Raw genomic sequence first — 19,481 nt, 5'->3', positions numbered from 1 at the left:
CTGCACTCCAGCCTGGGCGACGGAGCGAGACTCAGTCTCAGACAAAAAAAAAAAAAAAAAAAAAAATTGGATGTTTATCTTTGTATTGTTGTCATAAGCATTCTTTCTAGATTCTGGAAACAAATCCCTTATCAGAGCTAATGATTTGCAAACATTTTCTCCCATTTTGTGCGTTGTCTTTTTGCTTTCTTGATGGTATCATTTGCAGCACGAAAGTTTTAAGTTTTCTGAATTCCAATGTATCTATCTTTCCATTTTGTTCCTAGTTTTGGTATCCCATCTAAGAAACCAAGGTCATGAAGATTTATGCCTATATTTTCTTCTAAGAGTTTTATAGTTTTAGCTTTTACATTTAGCCTGTGATTTATTTTGTGTTGATTTTTGTATATAAAGTGAGGGAGGAGTCTAACTTTATTTTTGTGTGTGTGTAATCTTCTTGAAATCACAAAAATAACTCAGACCCCTTTCTACTAATAGAATGCGCTGTCAGGTTGCATCTGGTGCCCTGGCCCCTGTGCACCTCCCAGAGCACCTGAGGGCAAATGAGGTGGTACCTGAGATGTCATTTTGCAAGAGATGTGTGTGAAACTAAGAACTAAGCCACAGAGGGACCAGCTTTGGATCTGAACTGGCAGCATCCCTTTTGCAGCTGCCCACTCCTCTCCCGGGTAGTAAACTGGGGACACCATTACACTGGGGGGCACTCTGGCCTTTTAAAAAATATTGAAGGTTAAGTTGAGCCTCTGTGTCCTTGTCCTCGGCAGAACACTGCCTGGAAGACAGCCTGCACCCCGGGTGCCGTTCTGGGCGTGTCACCTGCATGCCCACAGCATTTAGGGTACTCGTGGCACTGCCCCCACAGTCCCCTGGCTGCACATTCTCAACAGCCCCAACTCTGCTGGCCTCCCTCTTCCAGCAAGGAGGGTGGAGGCAGCAAGGAGAGGATGGAGAGTGTGGGGGAGCCGTGTTGGGAGAGAGAAGCCAGTAGAGGAAGAAGATGGCAGGTGTGGAAGAGAGTGTGGAATAGACAAGGATTTTCAAGGAGCAAAGCAGAGGTAGAAGAGACAGGTACAGGCAGACACTGGACCTGTAATGCTCCTCCTCCTCCTTTCAGTGTCAGGCAAGACGACCAGACCGTGGCACCTGTGCGCAGCCATGCTCTTCTCCACCAGGACTGCCCAAGGGGCGCTCATGCGTGTGTCGGGGGCAAATGGGGGCTCCCTGGGTGTCTGTCTTCCTTTCCGGCCCCGGCTTCCTCCTGGTGCCCCTGTGTCTCCCTCTTGCCCAGGTGGCCCTCATGCAGTGGGCATCCACTGTGCTCCAGTTCTTCAGGGAGGCCCCCCCCACCAATCCTCACTGATTATCTGAGCAAGTCCTCTAAATCAGCTGTAGGTTATCCAAGCCAAGTGATGTATTTGCATTTTGGTTTATCAGGCTTCAAGGCTTTCACTTTGAAGGAACCAATGTAAGGGTCTGCAAGAGCCTCACTGGGTTGGGGAGGGAGGAACATAAGGTGGGAGAAGGGATATTTTCTCCTTGTTGCTCCAACTCACATAGGCCTTTCAGTCCCAGCACCTTGCTGTGAACCCAGATGGGCTAAGCGAGTCTGCCAGCCCCTGGGCAGTGGATTTCTGATGTGACCCCCCAGACTCCAGTTGCTGCCATCATCACGAATCTGCCCCAACCCTCCTAGAGCTGAACGAGGACCCAGGACACTAGGGCTTCAGCCCTGCTGAGTCACAAGCCAGCTGTGTGCCCTTGGGAATTAACTGGCCACCACCAAGCCTCATCTGCTTGGATAACATGAGAGATTCAAACTGGACCCTTCTGCTTCCCCAGCCCCAGCCCCCAGTCTGATTCCCATGACATCATTTTCCAGGCAAAGCTGATTGCCCTTGATTCCGCACTGGGTGTCCACAGCCGGTTCCTATTCCTGTGCGGATAGCCGTACCTTTCTCTTCCTCCATTGGCAGGGCCTCTGGGGCCTGCTCCCCTGTAACCCTTTAGATCTGTCAGGAGAGCCAGATGCTGGGTTCACATCTAGCTCAGCCTCTTACTAGCTCTGTGAAGTTGAGTAATTCATAAAACTTACCCTGCCTCAGTTTCCCCATCTATAAAAGGGGGATGATAGAAGGCCCCTCCTAGGGTTGTTGTGTGGATTAAATGAGTTGATCATAAAGCTCGATGAACGGTGCGCATGGTAAGGGTATACACATGAGTTCCCATGACCACTACCGCCATGTTCTCTCTGTTTCCTGCCAATCCCTGTGTACTCTGGAGGTGTTGCAGAGAGTGTCCAATCACATTGCAGTCTTCTCCCTATACCCCCTTGTGAACCTGAGTTTCTTCTAAAGATGGGTTCTGCTCTTTGTCACATCTCCTCTCTGATCTCCCTGGTCTCTGTCCTCCTCCCTGGGTCTTCAGTCCATACAGGGACATACAGAGGTCAGACCTGGGGCCTCAGTCTTGACACGTCTCTGGCCCAGAAATCTGCTTATTTAAAACCAGCCCTTCCACACCTACACAACCGCTCTGTAGCCCATAGTTTTAAAAACCTTGCGTTGCAGATGGGCATGGTGGCTCACGCCTGTAATCCCAGCACTTCGGGAGGCAGAGGTGGGTGGCTTGCCTGAGCTCAGGAGTTCGAGACCAGCCTGACCAACATGGTGAAACCCTATCTCTTCTTTAAGTACGAAATTCCCCGAGCCTGGTGGCACGTGCCTATAATCCCAGCTACTCAGGAGGCTGAGGCAGGAGAATTGCTTGAACCCGGGAGGTGGAGGTTGCAGTGAGGCGAGATCGCGCCATTGCACTCCAGCCTGGGTGACAGAGCGAGACTCCATCTCAAAAACAAGCAAACAAAAGAACCCTTGCATTGCAGGTTATAGCTACACATGGTAGACCACGCAGTGAGGTTTCTCACAGTCTGTCTATCTCCTCCGTTCTCCCCATTCTCCTCTGCCTACTCTTTTATTACATCTAAACTGGGGGATGGCAGATTATTTTAAATTATTTGTTTTGTATTAGCTTATAAATGATATATATTTGTAAATTTGGGGAACACAGAATATGAGATTAAATAGAAATAAAAATTGGTGTTTTATCTACTAATCCTACAAGGGGAAATACATTTACATACGAACAATGACATGATTTAATAGTTTAAAGAGATTTAGTTAATAGAGCATCTTAAGTGACAAGTTTTAAGAGAGAAGTTAAATGTGGTTATTTGACAACGATCGTAGTTTTAATCAATTTCACTTCAGTGGTCTTTTATTTCTGGCATAGTGAACAAGTGTTCACCATACTCTCCGTCATTTCTACATCTTGCATCACCTTCTCTCTGGACCAAAATGTTGCTAGGAAAATCAGTTTTGTTGTCAAATGCTGAATTAAGCAAATGTATAACAGCATCTTCATTGCAAAACTTCTCAGAGCCTTTAATTGCTAATATAATTGCCTAAGAAGGCAAGACTGTGGCATTACCCAAACACGACTATGCAACAATCCTATATGAAAACAAAAAGAAAGAAGTGTTTTAGCATCTTTCTAGGAGTTAGGGTTCCTTGGAATTCCATTTGGGAAACCCATTTTTATGTTGAGCCACCATATGGTTCATTTCACATCCCAAAGTCAATAGCAGAGGCATGGTACCATGTATGGTGTGGGGCTGAGTGGAGAGCAGCCTGTGGCTGGTACTGATCTCTGGGAAGCAAATCTAGGGTGAAATAGAATGCTGGACGTGGCCTGGAATGCAGGGGTTCCCATTAACTCGGCGAGTTTGGTTACTCACAGCTGAGGCCGTTTCCCTACCTATAAACCAGGGATAAGATCTGCCTCCCAAGGTTGTGAAGAATAAACATTACTTACGAAAGTGCTTAAATATAAATGCTCTCGACAAGTGATTTAAAGGAGTTGGTTAGTATAGGAACAGACCCCAAAATTGTAACCTTGCTAATATTGTGTTTTATCAACTTGACTTAGGCTTAGTGCCCCAGAATTCCCACACCTCTCCAACTGGGCGCATCACAGCCTGGCCCATGGACCTCCTGGTGAGGAGCAGAGAAGTGCCATCTCTGCAGTGCTCAGCCCCTCCCCAGCCCGCTCTGGGACCGACTCCCATTTGCACTGGGAGGCCAACTGCACCAGGACACTCCCTGCCGGGGCATGAGAGCTGTTGCTCACCTGCACGGCCCATCAGAGTGGGTTATTATAAAGCCTGGAGATCCCTCAGCATTCCCCCTCTCTGCACATATTCACTTCCCCTATGACCTTTTGCCCTGTGTTATAATGCAGCAGGAAAGCCCTCACCGGAAGCCAGGGCCATGCCCTGGAACTTCTCAGCCTGCAGAACCATGAGCTAAATAAACCTCTTTTCTTTATAAATTATCCAGTGGCAGGGTTTTTTTGTTTGTTTGTTTTTGTTTTGTTTTTAAATAGCAACACAAAATGAACTAAGGCATGGATTTTTAAGAAACAAAAGTGACTGCTTTTGCTATAAGCAGGCATTTAAGTTCAGCGTGTGGAGCAGCTTTAGTGACGGCAAAACTGTTGGAGGCAGGGAAATAAGTCCCTTGGCTGGCAGTGCCAATCTTTGCTGGCCTGATCCCTCTAGCACCAAGACTGTTCTTGTCTCCACCAAAGAACCAAGGGTGAATCCTAGAACTGTAGGCTGTATCTGATCCCGCAGCATCACTCTTCCTGCATCTAGAAAGTTCCCTGCACATTCCTATAGGTAGAATGTGTACATAAACAATGACAGGTGCAGACAGGCGAGCCCACTAATTATCACCATCTGGATGGATAGACTGAAGTAAAAAAAAAAAACCTATGTGATGGAATTTTCTCCTCTTTGTTTTCTTATTTCTGGTGGCTTAAATATTGTGTTTGGTTTAAATACAGACATGATCCGACCACAAACATTATGGGCGGAAAAGCCAACACAGCCGACTCCATAGAGAGACTGTTGCTTTCAGGTATGAAATAAAAATAGTGTTTGCTGCATCTCCAGGTGTTCCTGTCTCTTCTTGGCACGTGTCACCTCACTCCTCCATAGGACTTCTCTGGCTAGTTTACTCCCATTTCAGAGAGGAGTAATTGGCAGAGGAGAGTTTAAAGGACTCAAGGTCACAGACAATAAGTGACAAAGGTGGGAAGAAAACCCACATGGCACATATTAGCTACAAGCAGGTCTAGCCTTGGTTCCTGAACCCAGAGCCAGGACTGAGAAGAAGGACTGGGTTCATGGCCCCCTAAATAAAGGAAGTGGGAAGGGAAGTCTGGGCCACTGGGCTAGTCTTTGTTCCGATGATGAAGAAGGAGCATTTGAAAGGTAATCATCTGTGTCAAGTGCATTCCACTCCTGTGCTGTGTCTCCTGGCCCTTGGATACTAGGTGTGTCTGCCCTCATGGCTAACAGGTGGGAGAGAAAGTGCTGAGTTCAGCTGCCAGGACACCCTGGGGACAAGTGTCCCTCATCCACTGGACCCCTTCAGCATTTGGGAAGATGAGATTTTCATCTTGAACATCTGGTGTTGGCAGATTGGCAGGCTTTACACTGTATCTCTGGGGGTCTGTACCTGGCCTCTCCCAGGGTCTGGAAGACGGTGGAGGTGAGACCGACCTAATCCTTGGGAAGTAAGTGAGTGTCAGTGGCCTGCTTGCCTCTTTTTTTTTTGCAGCCTGGGATCAGAACCAGGGCTGGTGCAGCTGTAGGGTGCTGGCAATGCCATTCTTGTCCACTAAGCACTGTGGATGCCATTGTTATCCACAGGGCACTGTGGCACTTGGAGATGAAAAAGATGAAGTCCCTGCCTCCCCCATCGAACTTCCCAGGGTAATGCTGGGCTGGAGGACACAGGGTCTGGGCCTGCTCAGGCAGGTTCTATAGGAGCAGAGGGCAGAAGGGTCCTTTTGCTGCTGGGGGACATGGCTGAGGCAAGGTAAGGCAGAGGTGAGGCAGAGCAATGGGCCTCTCCTGGCTCCTAGAACCAGACTCTGCAACGTCTGGAGCATGGCGCCCCTCACCCCAGGTAATTTATGGAATCTCTTCAGCTTCTTTTACATCTCTGTGACTCTTGCAGGGTTCAGATGGCATAAAGCTGTTGGGCTGGCCAATTTCTTGGAGTCTCTTTGCTTCTGTGGGCAGGGTTGGCACCAGGTAACTCCCTATGAAAGCAGAAGCATCTATTCTGCCACTGGTCTCTTTCGAGATCAGGTCTTGGAGCCTTGTTAAAGAGCAAATGCCATCTGGCAATGTTATTATTTGTAACTCCTTAGTTCCTTCTACAAAGTGAATTTGCTACTTCCCTACCAGGACCCTGGGAGGGCGAGGCTTGGGACAGGTCCTGTGTTAGCGAGAGGGGAGATGGAGGGAAGGGAGCCGGGAAGGTACCTTGGCCATGTGCCCTGTTCCTCATGGAGAAAGGCAATTTGCTAGAGGACCTGGGCAGATGGTCAGCTGGGTCTGGAAGAGTCCTCACGCCTTGTGGGTAGTTCCCAGTGTCTGCCCTTTGCGGGGCAGTTTGCTGTGCCTATACCTTCTTACTCACCCCTGCACCAAGGCCTATTGGGCAGGATCCCTGCCACTCCTCACCCCTGTGTCCTGTGCACCATCTCTTGCCACGTCTGCCTCAGTCACCAGCCCTAGCCCCTGTGCCTGAAGCCCTGCTCCCTGCAGCTGTGACCCTCCTAGGATATGGGAAAGTAGACGCAAGGCTTGAGCAGCCAAGGAACTCTGGGGTCTTCATTTGTAAAACGTAGGTGGCTTCACCCCTCATCTTCACCTTGGGATGTGGCAGCAAAGGCTCATTGATCTCTCTCCACTTTTCTCCTCCATAAAAGAAATCAGACAGGATGTAAGGATGAGGCCGGGCACAATGACTTATGCCTATAGTCCCAGCTGCTCGGTAGGCTGAGGTGGGAGGATCAGTTGAGCCTAGGAATTTGAGGTGAGCCTGGACAGCATAGCATGACCCCATTTCTAAAAAAAAAAGAAAAAGAGAGAAATATGAGGGTAGAACTAATTTCCCTCACCCCCACCCTGCATATTGTAAAGGGCAGAGGAACTGGCCACCAATGTTCCTGCCAGCATGAGTCCTTGGGCCTTGCCATGACATGTGGGCCAAAGAGGAATTTGAGTGTCAGAAATGTGTAGATTTTGTAAATTTGGTCAATTGTTAGTTACCTCTTGTGACATAACAAACAGTGTAAGCCAGGCAGTTGGAAGAAAAGGCATTTTTAAATAAGGGAAGATGCCACTGTCTGTTGAACTAGGGTTGCAATACACAGAAAGGAACAGATCGGCTCTTGCATGGAAGCAGATGGGATTCTGGGCTAACCCCAGAATTGGGGTGAATCTCTGCATAAGTAAGTGTACCAGTGGTGAAGGCAGAGGGACAAGCCACAGCACCCCCGGTGGTCCTGCCATCTCATTAGATGCCAGCCATGGGGAAGACAAGCATGGAGTCACCCCAGGTCCCTCTCCTGGTCCTGAGACAAGAAGCTTGCACTTTCAAAAGGACCAGTCAGAGTTAGGAATGTGGTGGGTGGCTGTAGGGTGCTGCAGAGTTGAGCTGCACCTCTGGTACACCATAGAGGCCAAGTGTAGTGAAGAAACTAAGCTTACCCCTAGAGAGGTCTGGTCTTTGCCTTCTGCAACTGGGAGGTGACCCCTAGGCCCTTGGGATGTCCTGCCCAGTAAGAGTGTCTTTGTTACCTGGCCACACTGGACATCTGTCACCTTGGCCACACTGGACAATGTGACTTATGCTGGGGGCTTTGGGCCAGCTGGTATCCACTTGACCTTTGGAGGGGTTAGAGACTAAAAATCAGCCACATAGGAGGTCAACCATGGAGCCCCAATAAAAACTCTGGACGCCAAGGCTCAGGTGAGGTTGGTAGTACCCCATACGTATGTCACATACTGTTGCTTGGAACAGTTAACACCATGCATGACTCCATGGGGAGAGGGTGATTGGAGCCTCCAGTGTGGAATTCTCCTGGAATCTGCCTTATGGCATCTTCCCTTGGCTAATTTTAATCTGTATCCTGTAGCTGTAATAAACCATAACTGTGAGCATAACAGCTTTTAGTGAGTTCCATGAGTCTGTCTAGTAAACTATCAAACCTATGGGTAGTCTTGAGAACCCCTCAACCCTTGCAGTTGGCGTCAGAATTGAAGGTGATCTTGCGAATGACTGAGATGCCTGTTTCTTCAATTACACAGGTGGGTAGAATCATTTACCACCTGAATGCCTTTTTAATGCTGGCTTATCTGATGGAGCTAACTGACCATGGACAGAGAAACTAGATTGAACATGAGAATCTAGGAAACAGTGCTTGGGACACAGACTTTTAGCAGCAGGCATCACAGAAGCTCCCCATGTGATGGGCCTTGGGAGCCTCCAGTGTGGTAACTACCTGAGCAAGCTGGGCTCTGGTGGAAGAACTCACTGCTGCCAGGATGAAGAGAAATCCTAAGTGAAATATGCAAGTTATGATGACCACAGTAGGTTCTTGTTTGAGGGGGGACTGATTTCCCTGTTGAAATGGGCACAGCATCTGGGTGGAATAGGGGTGGAAAGATGGGTTGGTAACAGGGAGTCAGAGAAGGAACAGAAGATGAGTCAGAAGCCTAGGATTTTGATCCTAATATTGCTGCAAACTGGTCATGACCTTGGGGAGGTTAATGATATTGTGGGTCTCCTTATTTGGTGCCTTGAATGTGGGCACCCATATAGTTGATGGGGCTATGGGGATAGAGTCAAGTAGGATTATGGAAGAGAATGTATAATTGGGTAACTTCTCTGCCAAAGGCATGCTGGGACTTGACCTAATGGAATAATCAGGGTTTTCCAAATAAACAAACATAATTTTGTTGCATTTTTTTTTCCTCGAGCCAGGATCTTGCTCTGTCACCCAGGCTGGAGCGTAGTGGCGCAATCATGGCTCACTGCAGCCTAGACCTCCCAGGCTCAAGAGGTCCTTCTGCCTCAGCCTCCCTAATAGCTGGGACCACAGGCACTCACATACAACTAATTTTTTTTTTTTAATTTTTGTAGAGACGAGGTCTTGCTATGTTGCCCCAGCTGATCTCCTGGCCTCCAGCAATCTTCCCGTCTCAGCCTCTGAAGTGCTGGGATTACAGGCATGAGCCACTGTGCCTGGCCCAATTTTGTTGCATCCTTGATGCAAAATTTCTCCTTCTTCAAGAAACCTCAGTCTTTGCTACTAAGGCCTTCAACTGATTGGAGGGGGCTCCCCCACATCATGGAGGGTGATCTGTTTTTGGTCAAAGCCTACTGAATTAAATTTAATCACATGTAGAAAATTATTTAAAAATCATAAAAATTCACAGCAACATTCAGAGTGGTGTTTGACCAAACAGCTGGGCACCATAACCTAGACAGGTTGACATATTAAATCCACCATCACACTCTTTCATTTAATGCCCACAGCAACAACGCAAAGCTGGCAGCATTAGGAATCTGCAGTGCCGATCTGAGGCAGCTATGGCTTCATCTTCTCATGGTACCATGCTGTATCTTGTAGATGATCCTGAAGATTTCACAACAGGGAGACTTCAACTCTTTGTGACTCTCTTTTTCCCCCTGCAACTATCTTTATTATGGTTGACTCAACATAAGATGCTATCATAATCAGCAGAATTATAAAACTGCACCGGAGATACCAAAATAGGCCATTTACCATGGATAATGACCCTCACATCATCAAACTTTAAAAATACACATGAAAGTTGTACAGTCTAGACATTTATAAAATACATAGCTAAAAAGAAGATACGGGACTGCCTCTTTGGGAGGCTGAGGCTGGCAGATTACTTGGGCTCAGGAGTTTGAGACCAGCCTGGGCAACGTGACAAAACCCTGTCTGGACAAAAAAATTACACAAATTAGCCAGGTGTGGTGACATGTGCCTGTAGTTCCAGCTACTTGAGGGGTTGAGGTAGGAGGATCGCTTGAACCCAAGAAGTCAAGGCAGCAGCGAGATGGGATCACACCACTGCATTCTAGCTTGGGTGACAGGTAAGACCCTGTCTCCAAAAAAATAAAAAAAAGATATGGGGTTCCACAAGGAGGATTATATTACACAGTTAATACATGAAAATTAAAGAGCCACCCATGGAGAAGCCACAATGGCACAAAATTTTTTTTTAAAGCAACCACAGATTCTATTTTTTCTACTGTTGCTACCCCCAAAGAGCTCCCAATGTTGACCCCACCTCCCTTTTTCTTCCTTTGTTTCTTTTTAACAGTCAGTGTAACTATGACAAGTCCTTGCATGGGCAAGTGACACACAGGTGGCCAAGGTGGCCACAGCCACACCTGAAGATACATTTTTCATCACTCCAGTACCCCCTTTTCAAAGCAAGGTCATGATCTGCCAGTAGCCATAGCCTTGGCATTGTGTCTCACTCTGACACTTAGCAGCTACTTTGTAACCTGTAAATTTGAATCTCTGCTGAATGGTTCAGGGAAAGCCACCATTCCCTTAACAAAGTCTGGAAGACATTTGTGAGGTACCAGGCACTGGTAAGGACTGAGGCTAAATATGACTGAGACACAGACCTGTTTGAGTTGCTCGGTGTAGCCAATCTTGAGAAGATTATGGTACAATGAGCAAATGTTTGGAAAGTGCTTTTCATATTGTGAAATGTAAGCTCTAAGTTTTCACAGGCTCATTGTAGACACTGATTGTGCACACTTCCCATGAGCCAATGAAAATGATATAGTTGGCTTCATTGTCACCGTGGTAGTAACTACACATTGTGTTATTGTCAGCATTTATTTGCTTAAAGTTTTAAGAAGTATACTAATTGCTTAACCGCTTGTAAAATCTAAGGAAACTCAGAAGAAATGCTAATGAAAAATGTGAACTGAGACTCCACAAAGATTTTCACCAAAGAAAGGAAAGAAAGATTAGGAATGAGAGGTGTCATTAGGCAGGATTGATTTTTTTTAATGCCAGATGCTAAAAATCAAACTTTTACGAGTGGGGAAGAACACGGCATGGAAAATGCTGCATCTGTGAACCTGAAGACTCCTCTCATGCCCCCATAACTTGTATTCCACTTGGGAAAATGCCTTCTTCTGGGAAGATAAGTTCTGTAGTTCAGTTGTCCCATGATTGGACAGGGAAGGGGGCAAATTTCTGCCATCCATTCATCACCTTTAATGTCACAGATGATTCGTTCTCAGGGAAGTTATATTTGGGCCCAAGGGTTGAAATTAGAAAAATAATGTTTTCACCCTGAAATGTGTGAATAAATAAAACATATATTTTGCCCATGTAAAAGGATTATTATTCCTTGACCAGTGATTTTAAAGATACACCGATGGCAAGAAAATTAGTTTTCTCAATTCACATAGGCTCTAAAATAAAAGTGACCTGGAATTAAAACAAACAAACAAAAAACCCGAATGGTCCCCTAGAAGCCTAAATTTTGGCCTAGGAAGAGATCAAGGACAGTCTCTGTTCAGGTGTCTTTTTAGCAACTATTTAGCATTCATATCCCCAATTCTCTCCAAAAAGCTAGTTAAGTCTATTCCCCTTAGTTTACAAAAAGTCTGTAACTGAGATTTAAAAAAAAATATTTAAAGTTAAGAACCAAAATAGACTTGGACAAATAAGTTTTTGTTCATGTTCTGCCCCTACTTCTTTTTTCTGGGCCTCAGTTTCTTTATCTGTAAAATGCAGAGGTTGGAAATGTGTAGGTTTAATCTCTTCCTGTTCCTTCCAGATTCCTGAAATCAGATTCCTCACGTCATGACCTTTCCCCAGTGCCACTTAGATTGCTCAGGCCAGCGAAGCTGGGGAAATCACAGTTGATTTCATGAGCTCTGCCTGGAACCGAAGCTTTTTACTCTCCTTCCTCTCAGCAGGCCCTGGCTGTGCCCGGACTAGTGTGGGCAGGGATGGTAGGCAGGATTCTGGGGCCAGGCAGGGTCCGCGGGCTTACCTTCATCCCTGGGAAGTGCCTCTGAGACAAACATTTGGTGAGGAGGCAGGGGGATGTGTGGGAAGGGGGTTGCTATGGCAACCCCTGAAATGTGCAGGCTCCAGACCCGTTGCCTGCCCCCTCTGGCCTCGTGCTGCTCCTAGAGGTCTTTTCGGATGGGAGGGGAACAAATGTTGGGAGTTACATGGGGATCTGAGTGCATTCCCAGAAATCCTCCTGCAGCCCGCAGCCTCACTACGGCTTCCAGAGGGGGGACCCAGCGCCAAGACACCATATAGCACATGTAAGCATGCTGCAGCCAAGAAACAGCTTCTCTGTGCCTCCGCAGTCTGTCTACAAGGCCCAACTCGAAGCCCACCTGCTCCCTTCCTCTGGGCCCCTCAGTATGTTTGTCAGCACTGATGTGCATTATTTGTGTGTAAGTATTCATAAGGTTTCTCAGCTGTTGAAGCCTGAACGTCAACAGAGTAGTTAGCCTCGGTAGAAACTGTTTACATGGTAAGTCACGTGTTTAACTATGCATCAGTAGCATCGGAAGAAATTGCTGGAGGGGGCAGAGAGATCTGTGCTCCCGCATAAGCTATGGATAAACGAGGGGAGGGGAGGTCAGCGTGGGACTCACCCAGAGAAGCCAGGGAGCTGAAGGAGAGAGAGAGAAAGTGGGAGGGAGTCGAGAGAAGGGAAGGGAAGAGGGGGAAGAAAGAGGGTGTGTGGAGAGAGGGAGAGGAGGGAGAGAGAGTGAGATTGAATCGTGAGATAAAAGATTAGCTGATGCTTTGGAAAGGAGGTAAGAAAATGAGAGGCAAAGACAGGTACAATTTAATTAGGCAAAAACTACATGTAAACAACACTTCCTAGCTACAGTAAGGAAACGATTTTGGTTTCAGTTCCTGAGCACTGGGGTCTCCAGGTCTCCTGTGCAGGGCAGGCTCTCGGCGTTTTTCTCTGAAGCCCCTTGCAGACCCTATCTGCTGCTGTCTGCAATGGCTGGGGGGAACTGTAATCCACTTGAAATTCATGAACAAATCCTCAGAATGGCCTCAACTGCTCCCTTTACTCTTCAACTACAAGCCTGTTAGAAATAAAAAAGATTTCTATTCTCTCAGCCACTCTGCTGCCACGGAGCTGTCAATGCCAGCAGCTGTTGGGCCAGGGTATTCGTACACATGTGAGTTCATCACAGTTTGGTGTGTGCGTGGCCGAGCTGATGCCAGCTTGGTTCGTCTTCTTCCATTCTGTTCCTTCGGCTTTTTTCTCAGACTCCCTTGCTTGGAAGAAAGTTCTGGCAAGAGCCTATACGTATGATATGAAAACAAGATTCTGTGTATACTATATATAGTTGTGCACAGGTGTTACATAAGAAATTCATGTGCTATGGGTGTGAAACATGGTCAGAAGACCCAGATGCATAAATCTATTTATTCACAGCCACGTGCATTTGTTTGCAAGTAACCTGGTGGTCCCGGCCCTGGTCCAGAGAATTACTTAGGACCATTCAAAATGAACCATACTTGTCAACATGTTCGAAAAGCCAATTAATGAAAAAAGAAAATGTCAAGTTGTTTCCAAATCGATCTAAGTAATATTTTTTAAAAATGCTCCCAATGAAAGTTATTTATGAGACAGTTCCTATCATTTTACACACAGAAAGCTTTAATGGCTGTTGTCTGTGAGGGAAAAAATTCAGATTCTGGCTGGTCATTCAGGGTGCTCCACTGTCTGCACCTAGGATTATTCATCTTTAAGGCTATGTTTGCCACTGCTCCTCCACAGAGCTTATTTTTTATTGTATCTTTTGACCATGTAAAAACATCAGTTTCTTGGACACATATCATTGATATGCATGACCAGTTTGCAGCTGGGCCAAGGCTGAGAGGGATAATGAACTTATTTATTCAACTAATGTTGAACACCTAGGCTGAGCTGGGCTTGGTTCCACCACTGGGCATGCAGCAGGGAAGGAAACAAAGCCCTCCTGTTCTCATGGAAAGCTTGTATGCTAGTGGGGAGACAGACCCATGTTCTGGAGGGGTAAGTGTTACGGAGAACCATCCTGACTGCAGAAAGGTGGCCTCTCCAAGAAGGTGGTCTGTGAGAGGAGACCTGTATAAAATGAAGGGGAGCATTTGCTGAGATTCAGGAGACGGGTGTTTTTGGGCAATGAGAGCAGCAGATGCAGAGTCTCTGAGGCAGGAGTATGCTGAGAATATTTGTGTAGCAGCAAGGAAGCCACGTGTGACTGGGGTGGAGTGAGTGAGGGCAAGAATGGGGGGAGGCAAGGGCAGGGAGACAGCTAAGGCCAGATCATGCAGAGCGTTCTGGCCATGGTCATGATTTGGGATTTTACTCTGAGTGACATAGGATGCCACTGGCCGATTTTGAGCAGACGAGAGGTGTGATTGACTGTGTCTCATGTGATGACTCTGGTTGCCACCTGCAGAGGAGGCTACTGTGAGGGTCAAGGGCAAAAGCTGGAAGACCAGTTAGGCAGTTATTCTAATAATCTAGATTACGACTGTGGTGGTTTAGACTAGCTGAGTGATAGAGGTGGTGAAAATAGTAGGATTCCGATGATACTTCACAGGTAGAGTTGCAAGAATCTGTTATGGAATGGAGAGGGGAGTCAGTAATTCTAAGAATTCTGGACTAAGCAATCAGGAACATTGGGACTAGAGCCGTTATTTATTGAGATGGGGAGTAGACTGGGGAGGGGTGGAAAACCAAGAGTTCTATTTAAATAGGTTTAAATGAGGCCATCCATTGTGCTATGAAGATAGTTAGTAGGCAATTGTATCTATGAGTCTGAAATTCTGGGGAGAAGTTGGGACTTGAGAAATCATGTTGGGAGCTGTTCAGATGACTTTAGAGAGTGGGGGTAGGTAAAGAAGGGAAGAAGTCCAAGGATCCAGCAAAAAGTAAGAAGGAATGGCCAATGGAACAGGAGGAAACCGAGAGGGGGCTTCCTCTGAAGACAATGAAAGAAAGCATACCCAGGAGGAGGGAATGACCAACTCTGTCATTCTGTCATGTCATCACGGGAGGTCATTGATGGCAGTTTCAGTTGAGTGGCCCAATTGAAAGCCTGATTATAGTGGGTATTATGGATTGAAAATTGTATCCCCCAGAATTTATGGATTGAAGCCCTGACTTCCATGTGATGGTATTTGGAGATGAGGGCTTTGCGTGCTGCTCCCACTGCTGCCTACACAGGTGAAGGAAAGGCCATGTGAAGATACAGAGAGAAGGTGGCTGTCTGCAAGCCGGGAGGAGAGCCCTCACCAGAAATTGAATGTGCTGGCACCATGACCTGAACTTGGCAACCTTCAGAACTGTGAGACAATAAATGTCTGCTGTTTAAGCCGCCCAGCCTGTACTTTTTATGGCAGACTGAGGAGACTAATATGGTGGGCTAGGAGACAATGGAATAAAAGTGGCAACAGCTGGAATTGACAGATTTTGCTAGAAAAGTGTGATGAGGAAAGTTAGGAGAAAACATTGCTATATTTAGAATTTTGGCTTAGAAAGTTCCTAACGATTATGATCAGTTTAGTGGGAACCCACATGTTTGTTTGTTTGCTTGCTTGTTTGTTTTGAGGCAGAGTCTCATTCTATTGCCCAGGCTGGAATGCAGTGGCGTGACCATGGCTCACTGCAACCTGCATCTCCCAGGCTCAAGTCATTTTCCCACCTCAGCTTCCTGAGTAGCAGGGACCACAGGCACATGCCACCATGCGTGGCTAATTTTTTAATTTTTTTGTAGAAATGAGGTCTCGCTGTGTTGCCAGGGCTTGTCTTGAACTCCTAGGCTCAAGCAATTCTTCTGCCATGGCCTCCCAAAGTGTTGGGATTATAGGCGTACCATTGCACTTAGCCCCACATGTAGGTTTAAATGGTAAAGTTTTTATGTGCAGGATTTGAAAGATGTGACTTCACAGAGTTCATGAGAAAAGGCCTGGGATTTATGGCCCTTCATGCAATATGAACAATTGCACAACAAGGATGTCAGAAAGGTCAGGTGGACCCTGGCTTTGGCTCCTGGAAGAAGCAGAGCATCTGGAGCAGTGGAATTACAGTGTCCCTAAGGGTCACCCTGCTAGAACATGATGAGTATGTTACTATGCTGAGCCCTATGCTTATAAAAGAGAAGGGTAAACCAGAGCACCTTTGGAGAAATTTTCCAATAGTAAAAATCTATTGAAGAATGAAAGGTGTTCAGCTTGGAGAAGACCCAGGAGGGAGAGATCTGTCTTCAGCCGTTTGAAGCTTGTCACATGGAAGAGAGCTCATACTTGCTTTTATAAATTGAGTATAGAAGGTAAGGGAGAAGTGTTTCAGTTATCTATTTCTGGGTGACGAACTACCTTGGAAATGGAGTGTCACAATTTTGTAGGTTGGCTAGGTGGTACTTCTGCTGGTTTTGTTTTGCCTGGGCTGACATGACTACACTCCCATTGTGATTGGCAAGGCTCTGGGCTCAGTTGAGTCCCTTGAACCATGAGGCCTTTCATCCTCAAGGAGGAAAATTTGGGCTTCTTTGAATGGTGATGGCTGTGAGCCAAGAGTGTAAGCCCCCAAAACAGGACTTATCAAGCCTCTGCTTGCATCATGTTTGTTCCATTAGCTAAAATGAGTTGTATGGGCAAGCCCTTGGTCAAGGTTGCAGACAACAGAAGGTTATGGATTCCACAGATGTGATTCAGTGGGAACCATTAGTGTAAAATCTACCATTGAGATATTTCAATTCAATATGAGAGAGAACTTTTAAGCAACTATAGCCATGCAATTAGCTACCTTGCGGAATAGTTGGTTCCCTGGTAGTAGAGATATCCCAACTTGAATTCATGTGTTCATTCTCCCACTCATTTAAGCATTTTATTAAATACCTATGTTGTGTGAGACACTGGGTTACCTACTATGGAGAATAAAAGATGGCTAGAATAAGGTCTGTGAACTTATGACTTTTACAGACCACTGAGAAAAATGGGGGTGAGGGAAGGAGTTACTGAGAGAGACTTGTAGGTAAAGTGCAGTGGGAGAGCGGAGAAGAAAGAGAACTTCTAGATGGAGTCGGAGTATGGAAAATAGAGGCAGTCACTAACATCTTTACAGAAGAGATAATATTTTTGCAGAGGAAAGGGAAATAAACTAATTCCTAATGAGCTCTACTGTGTGCCAGGCAGCGTTCCAAGCTCTGTATGAATGTTTCACCCTTTAATCTTTATGACAACTGCATCATTCCCATTTAACAAGTGAGGACACTGGATCTCAGTATGTTTATACAAAAATTGTCAGACCTAGAACTTAAGTCTTGCTCTGGCTGGTCCATGGTATATTCCTTGCAGGAAGCAAGGCTGTCTCCATAACATTACCATCTGCATTACAATTAAAAAATTTGAAAGTACTTCATATACAAAAGCTCATCCAAGTTGGTTTTTACAGTATGAGGAAACTGTTATCCTCATTTTATAACTGAAGAAACTGAAACTCAGATATGTTGATTCAGACAGAGAGGGGGCTTTTGTGTTAACTCTTCTCTCTGCCTGGAATGCTGTTTTCCACAACTACGTGGTTGGCTCCCTCCTGTGATTCAGATCTCAGCTTGAATGTCACCTGCTCAGAGAAATCTTCCCTGATCACCAAGCCCAATATGGCTCCCAAGTCTTTGGCTCTCACATCATCCTATTTAAATTCTTTGTGTAGCAAAGAATTTAATTCTTTGTTACCGTTTAGATGATCTGTTTTTTTCTTTTCTTTTTTTAATTTCCTCAATTGATGATTGTCAATTTCCCCAGCTAGAAAGTGAACTTCATTAGTAAAATATTTCAATTTTTTTGTGTTTTTCAATGCTTAGCTTGATTGTAATTCCACAAATCAGATATGCATGTTATACTTTATGTAGTCATATTTCTTTTTATTTTCACACATTTACTATTTTTATTGCTTAATAGTCATTCTTATAATTCACCATTTTTTTCTAGTATCATTTTTCCTCTTCCTCAGGTACATATTTTAGTTCAGATATTCCTTTAGTGGAGGATTGTTGTAATGAACTTTTTGTATGTCTGAGAATAGCTTCATTTTTCCTTTTTTCCTGAAATATAGTTTCCATGCATATATTTAATACAATTCTCAGTTGGCAGTGATATTCTTTTTTCTTTCTTTCTTTCTTTCTTTCTTTCTTTCTTTCTTTCTTTCTTTCTTTCTTTCTTTCTTTCTTTCTTTCTTTCTTTCTTTTTTTTTTTAGAGAGACTCTCGCTTTGTCACCCATGCTGGAGTGCAATGGCATTATCTCAGCTCACTATAACCTCCGCCTCCTGGGTTCAAGCTATTCTCCTGCCTCAGCCTCCCCAGTAACTGGGAATACAGACACATGCCACCACCCCTTGGGTAATTTTTTTTTGTATTTTTAGTAGAGACAGGGTTTCACCGTGTTAGCCAGGATGGTCTCCATCTCCTGACCTCATGATCTTCCCGCCTCAGCCTTCCAAAGTGCTGGGATTACCGGCGTGAGCCATCATGCCCGGCTGACAGTGATTTTCTCTTAGCATTTTGAAGATGCCATTTTACTACTTTCTAGCTTTCATTGTTGCTGTGGAGGTCAGCTGTCAGTCTAATCTTTGTAATCTTGATTCCTTGACTAGTGCTTTCCTCTCTTCTTTAAAAAACTCCCTGACTGTTTCTAAGATCTTCTTTTTGACTTTGGTTTTCTACAATTTTATTATGATGTGTCTTGCTTGGGATTGGTTGGATTCCCTGAAACTGAGAAGCAGTGTTGATAGATTTGGCTGTGTCCCCACCCAAATCTCACCTTGAATCATAATGATCCCCACGTTAAGGGTGGGGCAGGTGGAGATAAATGAATCGTGGGAGTGGTTTCCCCCATACTGTTCTTGTGGTAGTGAATAAGTCTCACAAGAACTGATGGTTTTATAAATGGAAGTTTTCCTGCACAGATTCTCACTTACCTTCTACCATGTAAGATGTGTCTTGCTTCCCCTTTGCTTTCCACCATGATCGTAAGACCTCCCCAGCCATGTAGAACTGTGAGTCAATTAAACCTCTTTTCTTTATAAATTACTCAGTCCTGGGTATGTTTTTATTAGCAGCATGAGAACAATCTAATACAGACATCAACTCTGAAAAATTCGAAGCCATTATTTTTTCAAATATTTCTTCTTCCTTTTTCTCTCTATTTGCATCTTCTGGGACCCCAATTATACTTGTGTTGCATTTTCTCATTCTTTCTTTCCTGTCTTTTTATCCCTTATTTGTATTTTTCACCTTTTTCTCCCTGGTGCATTCTGGGTAATTTTCCAGCTATATCTTCCAGTTTGCCAGATACACTTTTACTGTGTCTAATGTGCTGTTTAACCCATCCAATGAGTTTTGAATTTAATTTATTATGATTTCACTTTAAGGAGTTATAGTTGGTTCTTAAAACTATTTGGTTTGACTTTGATAATCTCTTGCTCCTTTGTAATATTATAAATTCCCTTTTATT

At 45.3% G+C, this 19,481-nt stretch overlaps 1 non-coding gene across 1 annotated transcript; it reads right to left on the bottom strand.

The window, feature by feature from the left end:
• Positions 1-10,270: 10,270 nt before the first annotated feature.
• LOC123572633 (small nucleolar RNA SNORD46) lies at positions 10,271-10,375 on the bottom strand. The gene has a single exon (XR_006697186.1). It is a non-coding gene; the product is annotated as a small nucleolar RNA SNORD46 (small nucleolar RNA).
• Positions 10,376-19,481: the final 9,106 nt, after the last annotated feature.

The sequence above is a fragment of the Macaca fascicularis genome, chromosome 3 (genome assembly GCF_037993035.2).
Source record: "Macaca fascicularis isolate 582-1 chromosome 3, T2T-MFA8v1.1".
Classification (NCBI taxonomy): domain Eukaryota; kingdom Metazoa; phylum Chordata; class Mammalia; order Primates; family Cercopithecidae; genus Macaca; species Macaca fascicularis.
The sequence above is the reverse complement of the archived record's forward strand: the minus strand, read 5'-3'. Positions and strand labels throughout refer to the sequence as shown.